The following is a 26,020-nucleotide window of genomic DNA, read 5'->3' on the forward strand; positions in this document are numbered from 1 at the left end:
GAGTGAAGAGGACACCAACGAGGACTCCTTTAGTGAGCCAGATCTAAATGCAAATCAAAAGCAGGTCTCAAATAAGAAAAAGAAAAAACTTAAGAGGCGTCGATATCGAGCCAATGTACGTGCTAGGATAAACAAGAAGAGATCCTCAGCAGAATGGCTCAGTTATATAGGAGCATGTGATGCTCATCGAAAATTGGTAGACAATTGGGGTGAATATCTCCAAAATGTTGTGTGGTGTAGACCACGACCCCATGACATAGCCCAATTAGAGATCATAGACAAGCCAAAGTTGAGCCGCACTGCAAGGAGCGCACATTTTTGGCGCCGTGCAAAGAAAAAGATCACAGAATGCTACACACCCGCTCCCGAGCTAGTTTGGGTACCAAAGAAAGAACGATTTGTTCCACCTAGCTCAGGAACAGGGAAATCAAATGAAGCTTCTTGCTCTTCATGTAGTTCCTATACGCAAATAGAAGCTTCGACACAACCTCCACCTACCACTGTACATATCCATCCAAGCACGAAAGAGTTTGCACCTTCCGGGGTAAGTTCACCACCTACAACAACGTTGCAAATAAAATCATGGGAGAGTATCTAGGCACCTAGGGTAATAACAAACTACTGGCAAAAATCCTCACCTATTACCAACTGGAACAATTGGTTTCAAAGGGTGACAAGCTCATTTCAAACAGTATGATCTACCCAAGGAAGGGGGGAGTGTTTGCTGACAGTCATCATTCATTTGTTTCCCTCTCAACCTTTTTCCCTGACCTCTCAATCTCCGATCTTAGGGAATGTATATATATAGCCTTATACTCACAAAAAAACAAAAATAGTAAAGAGCAAGAGCGCCTAGCAATGAGAGAGCACCCTATCAGATCTTACATATAAGTCCAAATTCACCGTGTCAATTCAAGCAACACACAAAAATAACTCTTATGTTTTAAAGGCCTAACCAAATCTATCTGTCTTGTCAGAAATGGCTACTTCACCAGAGGCATGCACTTCTATTTTTGATGAAAGGTACCCCTTGTATTTTCAACAAGTGTTCTACGTATGCTACCCTATACTTTCTTGCGAATGGGATTTGATAGAGAGCCTTGCATGTGAGAGAAATTTTGAGGAGTTAGAATGGCTGATACGTCTATGTCTAACTAGTGATCCCTACCCAGTAGCGAATGTGTCTCCAATGGCACATGCTTATTCTTTTGCACAAGATGAGTATCCACGCATCACGAGGTTCTTGATTAGCATGCTTGCACAAGAGGATGATGAAGAGGAACTAATAGAGACCGAGGAAGACTATGGCCTCACGGACAACGATTTTATTTATCTAGATGATGAGGATAGAGGCCTAGCCTTAGGGTGGCCACCCGGTTTATATAATATCCTCTTTCCTTGATTCTAAAAGGGGTGACAGATAGGTAGGTTAGGGGTCTAGATTGTGTTTTGAGTTTGTTTTTTAGGAGTTTTAATTTTTCCCACTGATGTGCCTCCTGGAGGTATTCCTTTTGTTTCCTAGTGTGTACAGGAGCGTGTTGCTATTGATAGGGTTTGGACCTTCATGGAACCTTTCTCTCGTTCACACTTCAAATCAAGCGCGACCATCAACACAAACAGGTGTTTCTTGTCCATTAGCATTGCCCTTATCTTTTTTGCATCCATGTTTGTCTGCTTTGATTGTGATTGGTAGCATACTATTCAGCGCATTGGCTTAGTATCCAACATTTAATTCAATGCAATCTTTTGTCATAATCACTTGTTTAGGTGTAAAAATCAAGCAGTCCGACTAAGCTAGTTTGACCAAGCTAGGTATTAGAAATCTTCTCTTAATACCATGGGGAATGCCTTCCTAATAAACAATGGTTACTTAGGTTCTTAATCCGATTTAGGCAGCATTGTATGAAATGTACTAGGGCTTTCTAGTGGGCTTAACCCTAGTGACCTTTAGCTTAAGTATTATAAAGGGAGTTTACTAATGTGATGAGCCTGGGGAGGGTAACAGTGTTATATGGCCCCCCAAAGTTACAAAATTAAAATGCTGAAAATGAACAAACAAAAAATCAAAGTGCCACAATGTAAAATTTTAAGCTGGAAGAGAAATCTCAGCTTGATTTGGTACTTCACTCACATGTATCGCCTATGGTACTAGAGCCCTAGAGGTTCCCAGCGTGGGCGCTTTTCCTTGAAAAGCAAAAAACCCAAGGCATACAAAATAAGCACACACATCATAATTGAATCAATGTGAAAAGACCTTGGGGGGTCAAAGAGAAAGTAATCAGTCAGGCGATGATTTCATGAGAAATTCCTTTTATGGTAGCTTAACTACAAGGTTTTCTAGATATAGCCTCTAGTCAGCCCTCGAACATGAATACTTGGCTCTCGCGATTAAACAACTTAATTGACCACAGAAAATTAAGAAGCTTACCCATGGTATTAATATTCAATCTCTAGTGCTTTTCGACCGTCAAATTAGCGATCCCAGACTTGTTTAATTTTCTACCTTTACATCTGTTTATGCATTTGATTACATTGCAATTTAATGTTCATTGCTACCAAATTGTTTGAAATTCTTTGACCAATCAATTTGTCTCCCTAAAACTGCATATGCTTTTTAAGAGAATGCCATTACTGTGCCAATGTTGTTTGATTTTGCAGTGACTGAAGAAGGCTAAGGACATTCATCTCAAATGCTCTTCCACCTCGACGACCCAGCTTCAACTCAATAGCTTCCGAGGACGGAATCTACATCAGGAAGGGGGGCATGTTAACCCTCACGGCTCAGGGACACCCCATCACCTACGATGGACGCGTATTATGTATTTGGTAGAGTCAGGTACCGGGCTTGTCGGTCCAATAGGGAAAGGTAGAGTGATCGCCGATGAGAGGCGCACTTTAACTTGGACATTCAAGGGATTAGTTGGTTAAGCATGGGCGCCCAAGTGTGAATGGGGTGAGCTCCTATAAAAGCCAACTAAACCTAATTTTTACTCATTCTCTCATTTGTGCAATTGAAGAGTGCTCTTGCTCCATCTCCATCTTCTTCTTCTTCACCTCCTTGTGTGTGTGTGTGAGAGAGAGAGAGAGAGAGAGAGGGAGAGTGAGAGTGTGTGTGCGATCGAGCATTACGAAGGCGATCGAGCATTACGAAGGCACGGCGGCGGGCGAGGTGGTTGAGCGCGGCACGACTGCAGCTTCTTCTTCATCGCGGCGAGGAATCCACCACGAAGGCGAGCGTAGAGCGGTGAGTGACACACCCTTTGTTCTCTTGAGCTTGCTAGTTTAGGCTTGTTGTGTGCTTGGAGCCGTTTGTGGCTCGCACACGGTGTATTGGCAAGTCCCTTGCTTCGACAGTGCGGCAAGGAGCGCACAATAGAATCTAGCCGTTGCCTCAATCAAAGAAATAGACGATGTCTAGAAGGTATTAGAGAAGAAGAATAGAGACCTTAACTGGAGCTAAAATTGGAGCAGTCTCAACGCAGAGACCTGGCTTTAATGCAGGTCCAAAGAGAAGAAGAGCTATTGTAAGAAATAGTAGGTCAACCAGCTATTGAGAGAGGGATGGCCGGAAACACAAGAAGAGGCAGGCACTTTAGAGCAACCTCAGATAGAAATCCCCTCAGTATCATTCGCTGAGATGGAGACACAGCCAACTGAAGAGCTAAGTGGCGAGGAGGTTTTTCAGATACACATTACCGAAGTAGACACAGTGCTAATGGTCTAGCTCTCAAAGGCTGAGGAAGATGCATTGAAGGAAAAAATTACACAAGAGGTAGATGAGTGGTGGAAGGCAGCAATTGATTGGGAGTTGAGAGTACTTCATTCTGTCAATGTCACATAACTCACTCCCAATCAAATCAATGTGCAATGGCACCAACAATCCATGCCTACCCTCTGATTAAAGTGGAGCTGCTACAAGTGAAAGAAAGGCTTTACAAAGACATGAAAGTTGAGGGCGCAGATCAAGACCACCCGAAGTGGAGGTTGAGCTGGTTGAACAAGAATCCAAGGTACTTGATTCTGTTCACAAGAGCACTTGTGGCCCTGCAAAAGGATCCAACCTTCTGTCCTGTACCAAGAGTAAGGAACTAAATAGCACATGAGGCACTACTAAGGAAGTGGCCAGCTTGGCTGAATTACCCGAGATTGCCTGCTCCAGAAATGGCCCACTGATGGAAGAGTACATGGTGAAAACCCTAAAGGGTGCCATGTCATTCTTTAAAAATCTGCCAGATTTTTCATGTGCTATGTTGTATAAAATCTATCGAATGCTCCTCACCTTCATAAAACTGTTCCATGAGCCAGAGCAAGCAGGCACCCCGTGGATGTCATTCCTTGAGGGCCACAAAGGTTTGTGCTATGATCTCAGTGGGCAACCTTCCGAAGAAGTCCTCTATGGCTTCTACACCAGTTGCATGTTTTTATCTTCTCACAATATGTAGAGCATTCGAGGAAGAGTTTTACATAGGATTCTTCACTTGGCGAACGAAAATATTTGGGCCAGTGATCAGCAACCTGACATCACGCTTTGTAGGATACTTAGTAGTAGAGCTAAAAAACAAAGTCACCATGCAGTTCTTGCAAGTGCCAGATAAAGAAAGAAAGATCACATACTAAAAGGCACTTAATGCGCTTAAAGACCACCTCGCCAACCATCAACCTGAAGACTACTTTAGCCCATAAAGCTGTGTCAAGGGACGATACAGGCGAGGAGGGGGGGAATGTTAGCAGCAAGCTAACAAGGATACCACGAATACCATTTTTTGAATCTCTCATTGTAAAACATTTATTATTTTTGATAAATCAGGAATATTATAACTCTTACTTTTTGGATAAGATGAGCCGTGGATACAAGCTTCCAGATTGTATCAACTTGTCATTGCCTATCTTTAGTTAGAGCTCCCAGATTATTAGTTTTGATTGCCAATAACCTTGGCTAAGGTATAAAAGTCAATTTTTGTAAGTTATTTGTAAGTTTTTGGATAATGAAATACAGCGTGAGCTAACATTACTCACTCCTCTCCTTATCCCGTTTCCTACTCCCTCCTCGGTTGTCACATTGCAGTTGTGTTTGTTGCATTGCAACCACAGGTAAGAGCTCTACGCAATGACGTAAACACATCACATTAATTCATAGCTTTTGGCATCACCGACCCGTGACCTAATTTCATCATAAGTAGGAATTTACACTTCACAATCAAAAACTAAGCATTGACGGGGTATTGGGGAATCATTGCTAAGCATCTAGGTGCATTCTGGGTCGAAAACGACTAGGTCAAAAATCCATTGCTGTTAATAATCACGATTTTGGCACTTGACCTAAAGTAGGATTTGAGACCATAAGCATGTGTGCTTAGGTCTAATAAACTTATCCTAGAAGTTTTGTTATGTTTGGATGCCATTTGATGTTGTAACGGATGTGATTTGTTTGTTGATGAGCGATTGGCTTTTGGTAATTTCAGTCACTTGAGTCTACCTCAAAGGTGATGGCCGCCCATATGCGGCCCAAAGGCCCACTAATTTGGCCATGCTAATTACATTGGTAAGGGATTTTTAGTGGGAAAGGAGGAGAAAAAATGAGGGTGCAGGCAGCTAACAGCGCAAGGGGGGAGAGATAAGCTCATAGCACCCAGGACAGGTCTCGGGCAAAAAATGACAAGCAGATCTTGCCAGCTAGATTTTGTGCAATTCCCACTGCATTTGGTGCACCTCCATCCACCAACTACCACATCATCATAGAAGGTTCAAGTGCCACATCAATCATGACACCGTGACTGATGGGCATGAGGCAAAAAGGATCAAAAGGGGGGTGATAAAAAAGGGAGTTATGAAGTGAGGAGAAGAGGATTCAAGGAGGAGAGAGAAAGCCATTGAGAAAATCGCTCTCTCTCTCTCTCTCTCTCTCCCCTCAATAATCTCCCTCTCACTCAGCTTTGGAGAAGGAGAGGAAGGAAGCTCTTTCCCTCCCTCTTGACTTAACAAGGCAAGATCTCTCTCTCTCTCTCTCTCTCTCTCTCTCTCTCTCTCTCTCTCTCTCTCTCCGGAAAGAAGCTAGAGAAGAGAGTATTCTGAATAAGGTGAGAGATAGCATGTAGTGAAGGGGATTCGAGGAGGAAGAGAACGGGATACAAAGAAGGGGAAGAAAGGAGGTTGGTCCTCGAGCTTGCCTTCTCTTTCTCTTTTGACTTAGAGAAGCAAGTGAGAGAAAGAAGCTTGGTAAAGGAAGCAAGGATACAAAGGAGCGAGGATGATAAAGGAAAAGCGGGGGTGGCTATCTCACTCTAAAAGAGGGAGCACAAAAAAGGAATCTCTCTCGATCGACTCAAGGAAGCAAGCAAAGGATTGAGAGAAGGAGCTCATGCGAGCTGCTATTGGGCAATGAGGAGCAATAGGGAAAGAAAGGCAGATGATAATTTCTCTCTTCTGTACTTGGGTGATACAAGAGCATAAGGTTGCAGAGGATGTAAGCTAGGTTTTCATGCTTGAAGAAGTTAAGATGATTGAAGGGCAGTTTTCATGGTAAAGATGCAAAAAGGCTATATTAAGGGGTTGATATCGGCTATTAACTTTGTTAGGATCTGGGAATTGAAGCAAACTAAGGGGTGTTATGTGTTCACAGGCTTTGGGAAAAGAAGCGTTGGCTTGTCTAGCAGCTAAGTGATTGCCATTGTTTTATGCCAAAGACCATTTACGGTCATTGAGGAGCTCGAGTGCATGCAACTATGAGGGCTTGGACATGCAATGTGAAGACTCCTAGATTATGATTTGATTGGAATTGAAGTAGTGGTTTGAGGTTGACTTTATTGCTGGAGCTAATTAATTTACCGAGGGTTTTTTATCATCTAGGTGATTATAAGAGGTCGCTGAGACCATGTTATGTACAATTTGTTCCAGTTCTAATGATATAGCACTCATTTTGGGAGCATTCATCTATCCGTGTTTGTTGTTATCTCTCTCTTCCACCTCTCACATCCATAGGCCTCGTGCCTTCTTGGCTCACTTGTGAAATTTATATCGCCCAACATCTTTAGTGAACACGACGTGAAGCGAGCCGGGGTTGGAGGTGCAGATGGAGAATTGAAAAAATATGATGAAGCTTATGTGGAGACATTAACTTTCAAAGGAATTAATGAAAAATTGGTAGTTCCAGATTTACCAAAGATGCTTGAATTGGTCCAAGGATATCTACTCGATGTGGAATCCATGAAGAAGAAACAACAGATTGATGATGCGGTGGAGATAACACTTGATGCCGTATGGAAACAATTAGAGTTTTTCAAGGGCACGATCCTGAAGGTTTTCTTGCATGCTATGAAGCAGAGATGAATAGTCATGGAGTTCCAAAATATCAAATGGTTGCAGCTTTTGATGAAATTGTAGGTTCCGAGTTCAAAGATCAAGTTGAGGAACTGGAAAAAGCTTACCCCACATAGTGTGACTATTTTGCAGACGGTTTCATTTCTGCAAGCTCAAGGATTATAGACTTGGGAATGAAGCACCTTATTGAGAAGAGACAAATTCCTTTCAGTATTAAGGGTGATGAAGATCAACTCTGCAAGTACTTAGCTATGATGAATTTTGGGAACATATTTGTGCAAGAAGTAAATCTAAAGAATATGCAACCTTTGAAGTAGCGGGTTTATTCCAGAAGGATCATGTTTTGGGTGATGTGGCACATGAGAATAGCAGCTTTGATGCTAAAACTAAAATCGATGGCAATTTTTCAAAGATTGCTCAGATGGAACTAACATCTGTTAGTGGCTCCAATGAGGATGCAGATTGTGTTGCAAGTGTTTCACAAGCTAGTGACCTTTACATTGGTTATTCTCAAGCCAAAGTGCATGAACCTTTACAAAGTACCAATGGATATTTTGACACCATGGAAGCATGTGAGACCAAAGAGAACAATATGTTTGTTGCTGAAGACAATTGCATAGATAAAGTTGTGTATATGGTACCTAATGAAATGCACAAAATTGTGGAGATAACACAGGATGTACATGAGAATAAAACTGAGTTTATTTTTATTTTTAGAAACATGTTTATAGGTGTTGGTGTCACAGAACAAGACGAAGATGCCATTATTGATGAATTCTTAGCAAGGCCTAATGGAGATGAACTTAGCAATTTGGAAGGGCTTTCTAATGTATGTACCTATTCAGAGGGGGTGCAAGAAGAACCTTTGCAGGGTGTCAATGCAATTTTGGGTCACATAGATGCATATAAAACAAAAGATGATGAAGAAACATAGGAAGATTACCTGGAGGATGAATTCTTTGATGTGTCTAAATTTTTTGAAACAACAGATGTGCCAGATGTCCAAAAAGCTCTTCCTTGTATGCTCTCTCATGAGTTGCAAGATAAAGCAATTTCTAGCTCTTTGATAGATGATGATGATTTTCAAGGCTCTACCAATCTAGTGGAGGGTGTTATGGATGAAAATTTACAGGTTAAATCTATTTTCCATTATCAAGCTAGAATCCCAAGTAAAAATGTCTGTGATGCTATAGATCCAGATTGTTCCAAGGTTCTTCATGATGGCTATGAAACCAGAGGGGGTGATGAAGACAAATCATCATGGGTATTGCAAAGGGTGCACAAATTTCTTCATTTCCTTGGAAAGATTACAAATATGGTTGGGTTTGGATGGTCTTTTTAATGATGCTTATGTCAGTGATGTTCTGGATGCCAGTAAAAGGGAGTCAATGCTCTTTAATGCTTACTAGTAATAAGCTAAAGTTTCGAGATGGGATGCGAATGTTGCACTATGCTTCATGTGAAGCTCTAGAATATTGTGGGGCTCATAAGTGCTATGTACTCTCAATGGTGTTTGATCCAAGATATTCTAGGGATCTTGAAAACCAGGTTCAATATGGATGGGTACTTTTGGGTACACATTGCAGTTGCTTGTTGTTGGATCTAGGAATACCATGCCTGCACCATAAGTGTTTGATGTTGATTGATACAAGCAATGCATGCTCATGTCAATATTATGTTGCTCCAGTGTTTGGGCAATTAATTCTTATTCTGTTTGATTCAAGAATGTATAATTCCAACTATGGATTGAAGCATGACATTTTTATGTGCCATGACACAAAGGACTCATTGGATTATGCTTTGTTTATTACATTTTCTTTTATCCTAGATAAATATGCTCTCATTAAGCCGTAATGAAGCTAAAGATTGGATTTTTTTTCAAATCACGCTTGTAGTGAAACAAAAATGGGGTAAAATGTGTCTGCATTCTTGGGTAATGGTTGGCACATGATAGAGGATGTGCAGGTTTAGAGGGGGTGGATGTCGTGCCACTCCGCTTCCATGATGGGAAAAAGAGCAAAGAAATGCAAGCTAAGATTCTTTGAAGCCTACACATTTATTGAGCACTGATCAGGACTTGTTAACAGGCCAAGTGTAATGCTAAATGTATGCTAGATGCATCTTAAGGGGTCATAACTTATGTTTTTTTATGTTAAAAGTGGGTATATATGAAGTGCTAATCAATGGAAGTTTATGGGCTAGAACTCTAGTGCTCAAAGTGCTCTACGGGGTTGTCTTTACAACCCATCTATTGGAGGTACGGTGAAGAAGTTATGCCAGTTGAAGTTGGGATTTGATTGCATATCTCTACCGGATTGGGCAACTATAGATGAGGGATCATGGATGAAGTGAATGCATGGGCCTAAAGTGCTCATCTTGTGGAGTATGTCTATCTTTTTGGATTGGAAATCGGAGGTTTGGTTGCCAAGATATTGGGGGTTTAAGTTTTCCCCAGGGCCAGTTTTGTACCGGTTTGGTCGCCTCGATGAGTGTGCCAAGTGGGAGTTTTTGGCTTTCAACCAAGTTTTGGAATGCGGTACACGTAATACGGCAATAAGTGGTAAAGTAGCATTTTCTTGACATGTCATCTCCTATAGTGCATTGATAACGGGGTATGCTTCCAGAATTGTGCTCAGCACTATGGTAGACTATATGTATGCAAAATACGGTGATTTGACAATGCTTAGCCGGGATGTACCCTAAAGATTATTCTTGGCAATGCCTAGAGGGAACTAAGTGCTTGAAGAGCTTCGTGTTTGGAATCTCGTCTCTTGGAATGCAATGATCGCGGGATATACCCAACAAAAACAAGACCATGCAGCTAGCTATTTTCAATAGATGTAAAGAGAGGACAACTCTCCAAATGCAATGATGTATGCTTGTATCTTGAAAGAAAGCGCCACCATGCAAACGTTTGACATGGGCAACAAAACTCACGATGATATTGTCAGTCGAGGGCTGCTGTGAAAAGATGTCATGCGAGGCAATGCCTTGGTTAGAGTGTATGGTCAATGTGTATGCCGAATGAGGTGCTAGGCCAGGTTTGGTTGGCATGTAAACCAAATGTGGTGCCTTTACAAAAGCACAATAGATTCTTGATGAGCTTGGTGTTTTGAACTTGTGTTAGGAGATGCTTTGGTCGGCACGTTAACCAAATGTGGTACCCTTAAGATCTCAAAGGAGATGGCCACCCATAAGCCACCCAAAGGCCTGCTAATTTGGTTGCCCTAATTACATTGCTAAGGGGTTTTTGGTGGGAAAGGAAGAGAAAAAACAAGCACGCAAGCAACAAGCAGCGAGCAGTACAAGGGTGGGGGGAGGGGGGGAGAGATAAGCTCATAGAATCCATGACATGCCTCAGATGACAGCACTCAAGAAGCAGAAAATGATGAGCAGCTCCTGGCGACCAGATTTGGTGCAATTTCCACCACATTTGGTGCACCCCTCCATCTGTTGACTACCACGTGATCACAGAGGGTTCATGTGCCACCTCAGTCAGGGCGCCGTGACTGATGGGCATGAGGCAAAAAGGAGCAAAAGGGGGGTGATAGAAAAAAAGAGGGTTACGAAGTGAGGAGAAGAGGATTCAAGGAGGATAGAGAAAGCCATCGAGGTTAAGCGGACAAATCTCTCTCTCTCTCTCTCTCTCTCTCTCTCTCTCTCTCTCTCTCTCTCTCTCTCTCTCTCTCTCTCTCTCTCTCTCTCTCTCTCTCTCTCTCTCTCTCTCTCTCTCTCTCTCTCTCTCTCTCCCCTCAATAATCTCCCTCTCACTCGGCTTTGGAGAAGGAGAGGAAGGAATATATTTCCCTCCCTCTTGACTTAGCAAGGAAAGATCTCTCTCTCTCTCTCTCTCTCTCTCTCTCTCTCTCTCTCTCTCTCTCTAAATGGAAAGAAGCTAGAGAAGGGAGTATTATGAATAAGCTGAGAAATAGCATGTAGTGAAGGGGATTCGAGGAGGTAGAGAAGGAGGCTGGGCCTCGATCTCGCCTTGTCTTTATTTGTCAGCTTAATGAAGCAATCAAGAGCAAGAAGCATGGTAAGGAAGCAAGGATACAAAGGAGCGAGGAGGATAAAGGAAAAGTAGGGTGACTATCTCACTCTAAAAGAGGAAGCACAAAAAAAATTTCTTTCTCTCGATCGACTCGAGGAAGCAAGCAAAGGAATGAGAGAAGGAGCTCATGCGAGTTGCTACCAAAGAGTGAGGAGGAGTAGGGAAAGAAAGGCAAATTCTCTCTATCGTACTTTGGGAGATATAAGAGCATAAGGTTGCATAGGATGCAAACTAGGGTTTCATGTTTGAAAAAGTGAAGATGATTGGGCAGTTTTCATGGCAAAGGTGCAGAAAGGCTATATTCAGGGGGTGATATTGGATATAATTTGCTAGGATTTAGGAATTGAAGCAAATTAAGGGGTGCTATGTGATCAAAGTCTTTGGGACAAGAAGGGTCATCTTGTCTACCTACTAAATGATTTCCATTGTTTGATGCCAAAGCCAATTTATAGTCAGCGAGGATCTCAAGTGCATGCAGATGTGAGGGCTTGGACATGCAACATGGAGACTCCAAGATTATGATTTTATTGGAAGCGAATCAGTAGTTTGTGATTGACTTTATTGCTGGAGCTAATTAATTTACCAAGGGTTTTTTATCATCTAGGTGATTGTCAGAGGTCGATGAGTATTCCAGTTCTAATGATATAGCACTCATTTTGGGTTCCTATTAGCATTCATCTATCTGTGCCTATTGTTTTCTCTCTCTTACACCTCTCACAATCATAGGCCCCGTTCCTTCCTGGCTTACCTCTTGAACCCATATCCCCCGACAACAGTATGGTCATCTATCCTTATGGCATATTCCTCATTAGGATCCAGATAAATCTAGGGCCCATGCTTGTTAGTCTTACAAAAGGTCAAAATGTTCTTGAACCTGAGTGAGATTTTACTCCTCAATTGGGTCCAAAAAGAAGACATCTCACAACTTGAGTCAGAGTGTCACTTCTTTTGCTATAGTCTCTAAAGATCTCCTTTGGCTTAGCTCTCTTCGGTGGATTACCTACTCAAATTTTCTCCCAATGTGCCAAGATTACCTAACACCCTACTAGATCTCAAGTTCATAAATGGACACACGCAATTAATAGCTACTTCAAACCTGGAGAGATGCTCTTTGGTTTAGATCAATACTTCTGAGCCATGCCCTGCCCTTTTTTGCCAAGACCTGTTTTGTTGCACACCAACAATTTAAGCCGTTTCTGATTCCACAATTGTTCATTTGAAGTAAAACAAAATCTTACAATTCCTATCGCTAATCACCATATTCACTCTATGAGCCCAAAATCCACTAGCTATGTGCGAGTATCTTAGGCGTGCCATAACTTTGACCACTTGAATGGGGTTCATATGATCAGACAAGGCTAGCCCTGGTGTCAAATCACAAAAATCTCCCTTTTGGAAACTCTCTACCTTCTGCACGTCAAAGAAAAAATTCACTATTTGAAGAGATTTTTTCCCAATATGATTTTCTAGGGTTTTTACATGTAATTTCGAGTCTCTCCACTGAGTTTTTCAAAGTTTGGATTGTATTTGAGTGTTTTACCACCCCTTTTTGTTTGATTTTGAAGGTTTCCAACTGTTTTGGTGTTTCCAGTCTTTACACAGTTTCAAGGTTGTTCAACCTTGTTCAAAATATCTATAATGTTCAAGTGAGGCTCTATAAAAAATGAAAATTTTGCCAAAATCACCTCTCTGGTAGAGAATCTATCTTTGGTGTGCTAACCGGTCTTTTTTGCATATTTTATTTCACAATTTTATTTTTCTCAATGTTTAAAGCTTACTCATGCTCCGGTTTCAATGTTTGGCCAAAGAGTGACATTACTTCCTCCAATTTTCCCACATATGGATTTTTTTTACCAAATTGTTCCCAACCAAGTTTCTCAGTGATTCAATTTGTACCAAAATCAATAGGGAAGGTCAAAACAAGGTGCTCTAACTCTTTGCAAGTTCAATTTCTCAAGTGAAAATCCCCTATTTATCTTTGGCATGCCAAAGATAACTTTGATAATTTTTTGGCGTTTTTCAAAGTAATTTAGTTCATATGAAATCTTGATTGTTTTCTACTTACCATGTTCCTACTGAAAATAAAAAAGAGGATAATATGTGAGGAAAACTCAACTTTTAATACCAAATCTCTAATTCTTCTTAGGTGCTATCCTTCTTGAGTAATTCTTAGTCTCAAAGACCCTGCATAAACACATACTCCTCCCCATCCACTATTACTGAGGACAAGTGGTTGATTTCTACCTCTAGGATAACCTTATTCGTCAGTGGCACTACAGTGTCACTAGGGCCAGCCACAACGATAGATTTCTCAACCACCTCCTCGAGCCCCTTGGGGTACACGAGCCAAAGTACCTGTCCTTCCGCAACAAGGTTCATGGGGACAACCTCTTGCTCCTTGGTGTCCTTGATAAAGGACCCAACCTGAAGTTGTGATAGGTGAAGTTCCTCCAAATCAGGTTCATCACTCACAAAGAAGATGAATGTTTCCAGCAGAGAAAGGTAATCCATCCCCAAATTTCACTTCTTAAGTGCTAACACACCTCGGGCTTGCTCGTCCAAGGAATGATCTACGTCTGTGGCAATTTCTTGGAACTGTCTCAACCGCTTGGGGAATGGGCGATCACCTTTTTGTATGTAGTGCAAAAGATCGCAAGGCACCCAGATCCCTGCATGTGGGGAGATAGATACATAATATTTTATGATGTGCTCCTCCATGAACGCTAAAATCTCGGCAAATGTTTCCATGTGAAGGGCAATTGTGATGTCAATGTCACAAAGATGAGTAAAGAAGGTGTGGAGGTCCAACTTCCCTTTGTATTTGGTGTCCTTGAGGAAGAGGATGAAACGTGACAAAGGGGTGGATGTAGGTGTAGATGTAGAGGTTGTGGAGGCATCCATGTCTAGCCTGGGGTGCAGACAGAGAGTGGAGGAGCTCAAGTGTTGCGAGAGTGAAATGTTTGAATGAATTATGCAACCCCCCTTTTATAATGGTCCCTTTTTTAAAGTAGGCACTTTTCCCAATAAAAAGCACATGCACTTTTACCAAAAATGAACTTTCATCTCAATGTGAAAAATTATATTCAAAGTCATAATTTGCCGAAGCAAATCATATTGATTACATCGAGGATTGTTAGAGTTACAAAGCTATAAGAACGATAGAATAGTTCCATCCATGCGCCAATCCTCCTCGACCTTCAAGTTTTCTTCCATTTTCTTCCCAATTTGCAGACATTAATTACAATAAGTAGCCAAACTATGATGTATTGAAGATATGGAGGAATGATTCTCACCTTGTGAGCTTGCAAACAAAACTGTGCTTGTTGAAAGGCCTCAAAACCCATAATAGCCAAATGTTATCGCACATTACTAAGAGTCCAATGCTTGTTCACTTGGATATCCTCCAAAGCATCATTGGGAATCCCCACTGCAATGTCAAAGCTGGCAATAGCACCGTCTATGCTCTTTAAGGGAGTCCACACTCCAAGCTTGCACATCCAACAATCATAGTGAAATTGTATGTACAAGGAAGTGTGGGATTTTAAATAGCGCATCCCAATACCTAAAGCTCCAACCTTATAATGGTACCTATCCCCATTGGACATGCCCTTCACAAAACTTCACCCCTCTTCTAAAAGCCTTCCTAATTCCTCATAATGCACATCTTTACATACAAGCTTTTGGTAGTCTCCACAAATCCAAACTCTTTAAAAATATACACAAAACAATGAATAGGCAAACACCAACTCAAGCCCATAGACCTAGAAGCTTTAGACTATTTCAAAGAGTTTTGGACATCTATTATTATCTTTTTCTTGAAAGATGCTACCGACCACAAATATGGTTGTGGCTACTCCATACTTAATAAGGAAGATACTTCAATGGGTTCAAGCTTTCTAAGCTCTTGTGTATAAATAGGCACAATATAGGAGTGAGAATAGAAGAAAATTCTTCTTTAAACCAGTTTGGATGGGCAAAGATATGCAAAAGTTGTTGCTCCAATATACGCATGCATAGAATTGAATGTGCCGGAGAGACTATGTAGTGGCTGCTCCTCTACCAATGTGGATGGAAATATCACTATAAATGCATGAAAATCTTAAGCATGAATCCATAAAAAGATTACACTCTGATTTCACACCTAGCTTTGTATTCTCAAAACATGTACTTACAATGCAAGGTGGTTGTTGCAATTGCATGCTTGACATTGAGAAAACATGTTGCACAATGGCTACAATCGCCTTGTCTTTGTGGTTCTTGAAGCCAAGGAGCTTTTCTTTCCAATGATGATCCAAGTTTGCATGATTTTGCACACAGTGAGGGCCAATAGCAGATGGCTGCATGTATACCCAAGAACCTTTGGTGAACTCTTGTGGCACCCACTCATCATCTATACCTCTTGTGTTGTGGCATGCAAGTGTTGTGATCTCATTCTTTGGCCACCTTTGTGGAGTAGAGACGACCATGATTGAACAAAGAAAATTAGGAGGAGGAGCAGGACCTTGCTTGTTTCTACAATGTAGGTGGGAGAAAGTGAACACTTTTCTTGGTGTGCCAATGGGAGGCGGTAGTGACAGAGGAAGGGGGCGTGGAGGAGTGTTGTGGCAATCGAGATAGGAGAAGGTGGATAACCCTTGCTTGGTGTGGCAATGGAAAGTGGTAGGGGAGGAGAGAGGAGCTTTCTTGATGCAGCAATGGATATGGTGTAGAGAGAGAGTGTTGGAGTAGAGGGTGAGTATGATGGTTGCAACCAAGGAGGGGTTGGAAAAGGGATTCTAGAGAGTGAATGAGGCTAGTTTTGGGGGGGCTTTGGATATTAAAAAATGATGTTTCAAAAGTTTTTGAAAAAAAATTGAATTTTAGGTTCTTTTTGGTGTACATTTTGACTTTTTGACCTCAAAAAATGCTTTTTTGACCATAGAATAGGTTAAGGAGGGTTTTAAGAAGATGAGATTTGAGTTTTGGAAATTTTCAAAATTTTGAGATTATTCCAAAACCAGATAAAAAAGGAGGGAAGTTGGAGGTTCTATATGCCCCCCCCCCACCACCTCTCCCCTTCTCACTAGGTAAGAGTCCATTAAGAAGTGTAACACTTATTTGTCCCCTTACCTTTATGAGGTTAGAGAGTGTGTCCACCACCCTCTTCTGATTGGCTGGCCCCTAATTAACCTTAATCGCAAAGGCCCCCTAGAGGGTTTGTATTTTTCATGATGGGGTCGTGATCGCTCAAGGCGGAGCAAGTCACACACAAATTTAGTTCTTGCATGTTGGAATTGTGGCAAGAAGGGCCATGTCAAGAAGAATTGTTGGTCCAAGAAGAAGAAGGAGTTTGAGTCTCAAGACAACAAGCCAGCCTCGAAGGCCAATGTGGCAAGTAAAGTAGAGCAAGATGCTCTAACTCTCTCATTAGACAACTTGTCTAATGCCTAGATAGTATATTCCAAGGCTTCATTCCATGCGACACCACACCAACAACATTTCCAAGATTACACCAAAGGTAATTTTGGGTATGTATACTTGGGAGATAATGAACCTTGTGAAATTGTAGGCAAAGGTACATTTTGCATCAAAACTGCTAATGGAAATGAATGGAAGATTAAAGATGTTAGGCATGCTCCTTCTCTTCGCAAGAATTTGATCTCTACAGGACAATATGACGATGAAGGTCACAACATTGCATTCGGAAACAAACGGTGGAAGATCTCAAAGGGATCTTTGGTGGTTGCCAAAGGAGAAAAGGTTGGTACACTTTACTTGTGTACTATCATCTCGCAATCGTCAGCTTGTGCAACAACTATAGAAGTGGACAGTGGAGTGTGGCACTCCCGGCTTGGGCATATAAGTTTCAAAGGAATGCAAATACTACCTGGAAAGAAAACAAACAAAACAAAGTACATGGAGCTTGAGGACGGTGAAGACTCAAGGAGTGCAAACGATGACAACGTACAACAATGTCAACCAATGAGGAGCCTCAAAATATTCTCCGAAGATCTACAAGAGAAAGTAGTCCTCCAAAAAGGTTTATTCCTACCTTCAACCATCTCTTTATCTCAGATTCTGGAAAGCCGGAATCATATGAGAAAGCTATGCGACACAAATCCAAAGAAGAATGGATAAAGAGCATGCAAGTGGACATGGACTCATTACATCACAACCAAACATGGGATTTGGTTGAGTTGAATAAAGGTAAGCAGGCAGAACAAATGGGTGTACAAGATGAAGGAAGAAGAAGGCGGGAAGAAAAGATACAAGTCTAGGCTTGTGGGAAAAGGGTTTTCTCAAAAGAAAGGTACTGACTTCAATAAAATATTTTCTCCTGTTGTAAAAATAAACTCAGTTAAGCTTGTCTTAAGCCTTGTGGCTACTCATGATTTAAATCTCGAGAAAATATTTGTAAATACGACATTCCCTCATGGTGACTTAGAGGAGGAAAATTCTATGCTTTAGCCAAAGGGGTATGAAGTAAGAGTAAGGAGAAAATGATTTGCAGATTAAAATAGAGCTTGTATGGTTTAAAGAAAGAATCAAGAAAATGGTACTTGAAGTTCGATCGACGGATGATAAATCATGGTAGAACGTGCAACTCAGATCATTGTGTCTACACAAAGAATTTGGTTGATGGAAATTTCATCATTCTAATGTTGTATGTTGATGACATGCTGATTGTTAGGAATTGGATCGTGCTAGCTATGGTGAATGAAAGAGAAACATAGCATCAATGTGTGAGTGTGTGTGTAAGCAAGGTTATCACTCAAGTGAATTAGGTTCCAAGATAGAATTAGCTTGGACTCATAAAAACAATCTTGAGTATTGACTTAGCTTAGCACAAGATCACCATAGACAAGCATGTAGTGCAAAATAGAGTTGTGTTTATTCATTCATAAAATGAGCTTTAAGTAGCTCTACAGCCTTGCTCCACATCATGTGGGATAAATCCACTCTCCTCTCCTTGACTCACCCTTTAGGACAAAGCTCACACTTTACAATCCTCCCCTTGAGGTTTGGACTATGACAAGGTACTGAAGATGCGTGATCCACACGGGATGATAAGTTGCTATCCACACAGGCTAACAAAATCCACACAGGATGGTGATATCCACATAGGATGATAAAATCTACACAGGAAAAAGTCCTCCCCTACAAGTAGAGAGGTTGCATCTTCAAAATGGGTCTTCATAAAAGACAATGTTGCTCTCTCCTTTGTCCTCTTCGTCTTCTACTATGTGAGATGATCCTCTGTCAGGTCTCTTTCCTTCGTGACTTCTGCTGCTCCTTCTACTGCTGCTGCTTTCTCCACTGCTACTGCCTCCATTTGAGTAGCACCGGGAAGGAGGTGTCCCTTCTTACCACATTTGTTGCAAGGTTTGTTTCTGTAGCATTCTTCCACATTCATAACATTTTCTTTCGTTTGTCGATGTCGATGGAGAATATCTTCCCCTTGAAGATGTTGCGATAAAAACCCCTCCTAATGAGGTGAGTGAACCTTTTTGTTTTCTTTCTTTTGCTTGGATTGAGTTGATGACATCTTGGAATGGTGGTGCTGGTTCTTTTTCTTCAAGAATTATGACCAAGTGGTCATAAGACGGTGGAAGTGCACTCAATAGTATGGCCACTTTGTTGTCTTCTGGTACTTCGACCTGGATGTAAGTGAGTTGCATGACAATGCTCTTAAGCCTGTTTACTAGGCTAGCAATTTCCTCTCCTTCAATCATAGTGATCTTGTAAAGTTGTCTTTTGAGACTAACTTTACTTCTTTTGGCCCTGGCTCCAAAATTACTTTCTAGGACATGCCAGGCATCATGTGCATGCTTACATTCATCTATGAAATGCTTGTAGTTGTCATGCAAGGAGGTGATGATGATTCCCAATGCTTGTTCGTCTTTGGCCAAATTTTGTGCACTTGCTATGAGTGTAGATGCCCTAGTGTGCACTCCATCAGGTTCGGCTTGTTGCTCTAAGTCATTACTGATGACAGACCACAAACATTTTTTCATTAGTTAACCTCTTAACTTCGTTTGCCAGGTGTGAAACCCTTCCCCATTGAATTTTTCTAGTCCCTTATCCCCCATTTGTGCTAATAGAGGGGTCTTAGCTTAGGAGACTCTCCTAGCCAGTGTCTACCTCTTTACACGAGCACAATTGATGATAGAAATTTTATTTGCAAAATTTTGTGCTTGGTTGTAATAATTTTAGGGGAAGAGAGAGAGAAAGAATGAGAGAGTGAGTGAAAATTCCTTTAGTAAAGCTCTAGTTATTTTGTGAAGCTCATCTTCACCGTTGGTGAAGCCCATCTTCACAATGAAGTAGTGCTCCTTTGGGTGCTTGGTGATTCTTTGAAGATTTTCTTTGACTGGCCTTGACAGCTTTTGGAAAGGATGCATTCGAGGCTCATCAGCTGTGGGAAAGAGCCCTTAGCTTTTCTTAAATTTCTATTGCTCGCTAGCTGTGGTAGCATGCCTTAGGCTTAAGGATCCTGCTCGTGGGAATGGCCCCTTGAGCTAGGCTCAATGGGAGTGAGAACTGACTCTTAGGAGGCTTTGGGAAAACGGGATGATGCCGTGAGAATCGGTGCTAGTGCCAACGGGCACGGCGGGCAGGGCCAGGCAGCTTTGGGCAAGCGGGGGCACACCGAGCAGCGGGTAGGGCTTCCGAGAAAGCGCGGGCAGATGGGCAACGGCCTTTGGGCAGGCGTGTGAAGTGCAGGCATGGGACTCTCCCCCAACGGACCCTCTGGATTCTTCACTGCAATTGAGCACCAAACTCACGTCTGTCCAGTAAACACACCAAAAATAGGCACACCAAGTCGAGCTCACGACCACCTTACCAATTTTAGGAGTCAATTCCTTAAACCAAGTGGCCCATGTGCCTTGAATGTCATTAACCTTTGAAAAACAGAACCTTATGCTTGGCTCGACAGTCCTTTTCCCACACAAACTCACACACACACCTAAATATAAGCAAAATTGGGGATGGAGTTTAAGAGGTTTTTGAGCTCGGATTGTAGAGCTTGAAGGCTCTATGGAAAGCTTGAAATGAGCACTTCAGGATGAGGTGAGCAATGCAGAAAGAAAATGAGTTCAATGAATTTAATTGAAGAGGCAAATGATGAAAAAATTGATGCAAAAAGGCAATCTAAAATGCAATTCAAAGGATGCTAATCCTCTCCCTAATTAAATCTACCTAGCCATGGAGGGTAGTGGCCTCTTGGGTGTGCCAAGGACATGCCCACACATAGCTAGATTAGTGCTTAATTAATGAGAGATGCAACCAGTTATGAAAATGTCAATGGGCCGTAACAACAATTATGAAACGCTAATCGATCTAATGGAGATGCTAATAATCAACACACACTAATGCATAGTGAAAAATCTAGCTAGAATAACCTAAAGCTCTGATACCAAATGTTAGGAATTGGATCGTGCTAGCTATGGTGGATGAAACAGAAACATAGCGTCAATGTGTGAGTGTGTGTGTAAGCAAGGTTATCACTCAAGAGAATTAGGTTCCAAGATAGAATTAGCTTGGACTCATAAACACAATCTTGAGTATTGACTTCGCTTAGCACAAGCTCACCATACACAAGCAAGTAGTGCAAAATAGAGTTGTGTTTATTCGTTCATGAAATGAGCTTTAAGTAGCTCTACAGCCTTGCTCCAAAGCATGTGGGATAAATTCACTCTCCTCTCCTTGACTCACACTTTAGGACAAAGCTCACACTTTACACCGGTTGCAAGTGCTAACATGCTGGACATCAAAGACCTAAAAGAAGAGCTTTCCAAATCTTTTTTAATGAAATATTTAGGTGCTGCAAAGAGGATACTTGATATGAACATATCAAGGGACAGGATGAAGAAGACAATAAAGCTATCTCAAGAGGATTACACCAAGAAGGTAGTAGAAAGGTTGGCAATGCAAAATGTAGAAATGGTTTCTACACCTTTGGATGGTCACTTTAAACTAAGGATATGTGTTCAAAGACACGAGAGGAGATAGCCTATATATCTAAAGTTCCATATGCTGCAATGGTAGGTTCTCTTATGTATGCTATGGTCTAGACAAGGCCAGACATTGCACATGCAGTGGGGCTGTAAGTAGTTTCATGGACAACCCACATAAAGAGCACTGGAAATCTGTGAAGTGGATACTTAGGTATCTAAAAGGGACAACACCAAATGCTTTGAATTTTGGAGGAACTGATATTTTTCTTCAAGGGTATGCTGATGCAAATATGGTAGGTGGCAAACATACTCGAAGGAGCACTACTGGCTATGTCCGTACGATTGGAGGCACATCAGTAAGTTGGAATTCAAAGATGCAGAAAGTGGTCTCACTTTCTACCACAGAAGCAGAGTATGTAGCAATGACAGATGCAAGCAAAGAAATTATGTGGCTTCATAGATTCTTAGAAGAGCTTGGATTCAAACAAGACAGTTGTGTCTTGTATAGTGATAGACAAAGCACTATCCACCTTGCAAAGAACTCAGTCTTTCATTCAAGGACAAAACACTTCATACACACACTTTTGGAAGAGGGACAACTAAAGATAGGAAAGGTATATACAAGTGAAAATCCTGCAGACATGTTCACAAAGGCGGTCAACAAGGAGAAGTTGAGATTTTGCTTATGTTCAATCGACATTCAAGGATAAGAAGTCAAGATGGAAATCAATCACAGGTTTGGTTTGGTGATTAGTCTACAAGTGAGAGATTGTTAAGGATGGAGCTCGAATTACTCCTTGTAATTTTCTATATTAAAAATGCACATTTGTAAGGCCCCCGTTATGAGGAGAAGCCATTGTGCGTGAAGAAAAATCACTCGCCGAAAACCAAAATTTTCACACTGGAATATTACTCTTTGTCAAAATATTATGGCCGGATGACATCTGGAAAGTGGTCGAAAAACGGCCGGTCGTTTGACCGGTTGGCCGGTGGCCGATAGTCTGGTGGCGGCTGGTCAAAAGTCAATAGCCTGTGGGTGATTTCAAAGGAGGACTTATCTTCTTAAGGATGGCCACATATAGGTGGATTGGAGGGTCCAATTTGGACTTGTCAACACAAGGGTAGCTACACACAGCTGCCTCTCATGAGAGAGGGGAGCTCTTTTGGCCTATAAAAGAAGGCATCTTCTTCACACAAAGAAGGATTGTGAAACATTGTGAAGTTGATGTGAGGTGGCGAGAGTGCCAAAAGAATGTGAGCGGGATGAAAACACACACAGCGCCTCTATAACGACCCGACACACACTCTTGGGAAGATACACACACACACACTATGGGGCACCACTCGGCTTACACAACACACCTGGCCGAGACAGGGAACACACCTCTGGAGTGAGAGGAGAGAGACTATCCGCTTGCCCACTCCAGACACACACACACACACACCCAAAAAACTCAGCTCAAAAGAGGATAATTTCTGATGTTTAGATACAATTGAGCTTGGGCCAACACCAATGGGGCAAATAGCTCACACAATATGGGTAAAATAAGCCAGATACAATCACAAACTAGAGCAGAAACTTCGCTCATAGGAGAAACTTACACAGAAAAACAGCAGGAAAAGAGTGAGGAATTTGGCAAAATGGACAGCGCCATCGCATCCGGAACGGCCCAAAACCCCAGTCTACAATGTCAAAGTGCTCAAATCCGACCTCGGATGAGCAGTTTACGGCCAAAACATGCTCCAAAAACCCAAAAAACACACCTGCGGCTGTTCCTCCTCTCTTCTCCACGTTTTTTCTAGTCTTCTCTCTCTTTTTTCAGTTCCCACACTTAGCTTTATTACTTGGGCACCCTTGGCCTTTTAGATGACCTCAAACGGACCCCGAACAGGCCAAAAACTGACCTCGCAGTGCATAGTTGTCACCTTTTTGCATTATTCGCACACCTGGCACTCAGCTTTTTTCCAATAATTCATCTCGCCACCACGTGGAGTGGCCCCAAAAAGTGGTCCTAATGCTGACCTTTCTGCATAACTCTCACAAGAAAACACCCATGTTGTGTCCGTCCTCATCCGCGTGCAAATATTGACCCCGTTCGCCCTCCTAACGCCACTAGATGCCATCTGACGCACCTGCTTACCTCATGTCGTCGGCCCGCGGATAGCTTCCTTGAGAATTTTTAGGCGCTACCAACTCCTCCTTATTGTAGAAAAAACACACTGGTACTGGTAATAGTGAAAATCGATGCACTATGTACATGCTGTCCTACCTGTACACATGTGGGCCCCACGTAACCACCTGGCTCTGGAAAATGGGCAATCCTTTATTCGATGCACCATGCATGGGTATGTACATATGCGCAATCTCTTGCTCCAAAAAACTCCTGACAACGGGAGCTCCAAAAGGGTATAATCCCTTTGTAATATACTTCTTATTTTGAAGTACTAAAGCCATTGAGTGGCTGCTTTGCCGTGGACGTGGCCCACGTTGGGTGAACCATGTATATCTTGTGTGCTCTCTCTCTCTTTACTCTATTATATCTCATGTGTGTAAATTATCTCTCTCCATTAGGTAAACTACTCAATTATCTACTTAGCTATGTCATATTTCCTAACAAAAAATTTGATTCAAAGCATAGAAGAGTCCCTTAATCATAACGACAACTATAATATTGCAGTGTGAAAATGACCATTATACAATGCAGTGAAATGAACATACAACTCAAATGATTATGAAGGTACTAAAAATAGAAGTTATCTTGTCACAATAAAGTACTAACTTACGACATGTAATCATACTAAAGTGCCAATAAAATACCCCTATTCCTCCTTATAATACCATCAGGTTGGTGTAGCCAAAGTCAACCGACCATAGAAGATGGCACAAGTAGGAGTGTATATGCTAGCAGGTGCATGGCAAAGAGTAGAGAAAGCTACAAAGATCCTCAGTAGATAGGTAGTAGCGGATGTGTATGTCTGATGAGGTCTTATAGACCAAAAGGGCTCTAGAGAGGGCCAATTATGGTAGCAAGGAAAAGAGGATTGCAAGGCTAGTTTTTTGGCTTGAGGAGGTAGAGCTTGAAGTGTTGAGAGAACTAGTCAAACGACTCATCAAACAGAGCTACATAGCCCAAGATATTCGAGTTTGAAGGTGCAATGCATTACAGATCTAAGACAGACACAGGGCAGGTGATGCTAGGTGGCCAGACCCAGTTTCAACACATAGATTCCTAGAGCTTGTTGGTATTTTTGGATTGCAAATTGGAGCTTTGGATTGCAGTTTGTGGCCATTTCAAGTTTTGCTAGGGGTCGGTTCTGAAGAGGGGAGAGAGAGAGAGAGAGAGAGAGAGAGAGAGAGAGAGAGAGAGAGAGAGAGAGAGAGAGAGAGAGAGAGAGAGAGAGAGAGAGAGAGAGAGAGATCTCAAGGCCAAGGTGAGCAAGAGGAGGGCAGACAAAGGAAACTTGAAAGTCCAAGGGGCAGACAAAGGTGGTTAAAGGTCAATCGACCAAAGGGGAGTTCATGAGCTCACTGAGAGAGAGAGCCTGGAAACTTGCCGAGGAGGCAAGCCATGCAAGGTAGTACCCAAAGTGAGGTGCCAAATGTATGTAATCCATGGAAAATGCTAAAAATGAGCTCACGATGAGCTGCACGAGCAGGGAAAGGCGTCTTTAAACTTTTTTTTGGTTGGCCATCCCTATACGAGGAGGTATGTTTAATTTGTAAAGGCTTTTTCGGTGGATTAGGAGCTTTTTCCGAGGCCGCCATTGGAGCCAGAGGATGTTGTCAAGGATTGCGCCGGCTTGGAACACGTTGTCAATGGTTGTGTGGATGCTAGGAAATCCATCATTGCTATTTTCTTCCATCGATTCCACCTTCTCTTTTTGTTGGGGATTCCATCGTTTGCAATAGCTCCAATGACGAACAAAATTTTCAATACGGAGGGATGAGCTACCTGGCTAGGGCATGGAAACACTCACATGGTTAGTGAGATAATCATGGCAACACAAATGGTTAACTCCACGAGGTGATCTTCTCGGCCTATGGAGGAGCTAAGCTACAATGAAGGGAAATCTCCACATCCATTTCTCTTCACCTCCAATCAACCCAATCACACATACTACAATTGCGAGACGCACAAAACACTAATCCTATCATGCAACACACTAATTGCAAGTACACACACATAGATCTATCAAGCACTACACTCCAATCAAACCTACATGCACACACAAGCAAAAGAGGGCAATCACACAAGATTAGAGAGGGATTAACCCCTAGTTAAGATCTAGCTAATCTAAGCATCATAGGCAATCATAAGAAGCATGAGAGAGGCATAGTGAAAGAGAATGAATCATTGATTAGTGTTAATCAAGTCTCATGAGCAAGGAGAAGCTCAAGGACTCCATAGTTACACACCTCAAGAGATCTCACCAAAGAGTGCTCTCAACAAATGAGCTTGAGGCCCCTAATCTCTTTTACACACTGCCTTATATACCTAGGGTAAAAATATGCAATGTCCAGACGCCCAAGGCCTTTAGGGCTCCACCACTTATTGAATCTGCAACTTAGGTGCAATAACTTACCTATTCTTTACAACTTGGAACTCCCATTGAGCCCGTAACACATTAAAATATTACAACGGCTTGAAATAAGTCGAGAATTTACAATACGTGACCATTTTGGGAAAATGTGGAAAATGCTTAACTCCAATCT

The sequence above is a fragment of the Adiantum capillus-veneris genome, chromosome 17 (genome assembly GCF_014529385.1).
Source record: "Adiantum capillus-veneris isolate H3 chromosome 17, ASM1452938v2, whole genome shotgun sequence".
Taxonomy (NCBI): Eukaryota; Viridiplantae; Streptophyta; class Polypodiopsida; order Polypodiales; family Pteridaceae; genus Adiantum; species Adiantum capillus-veneris.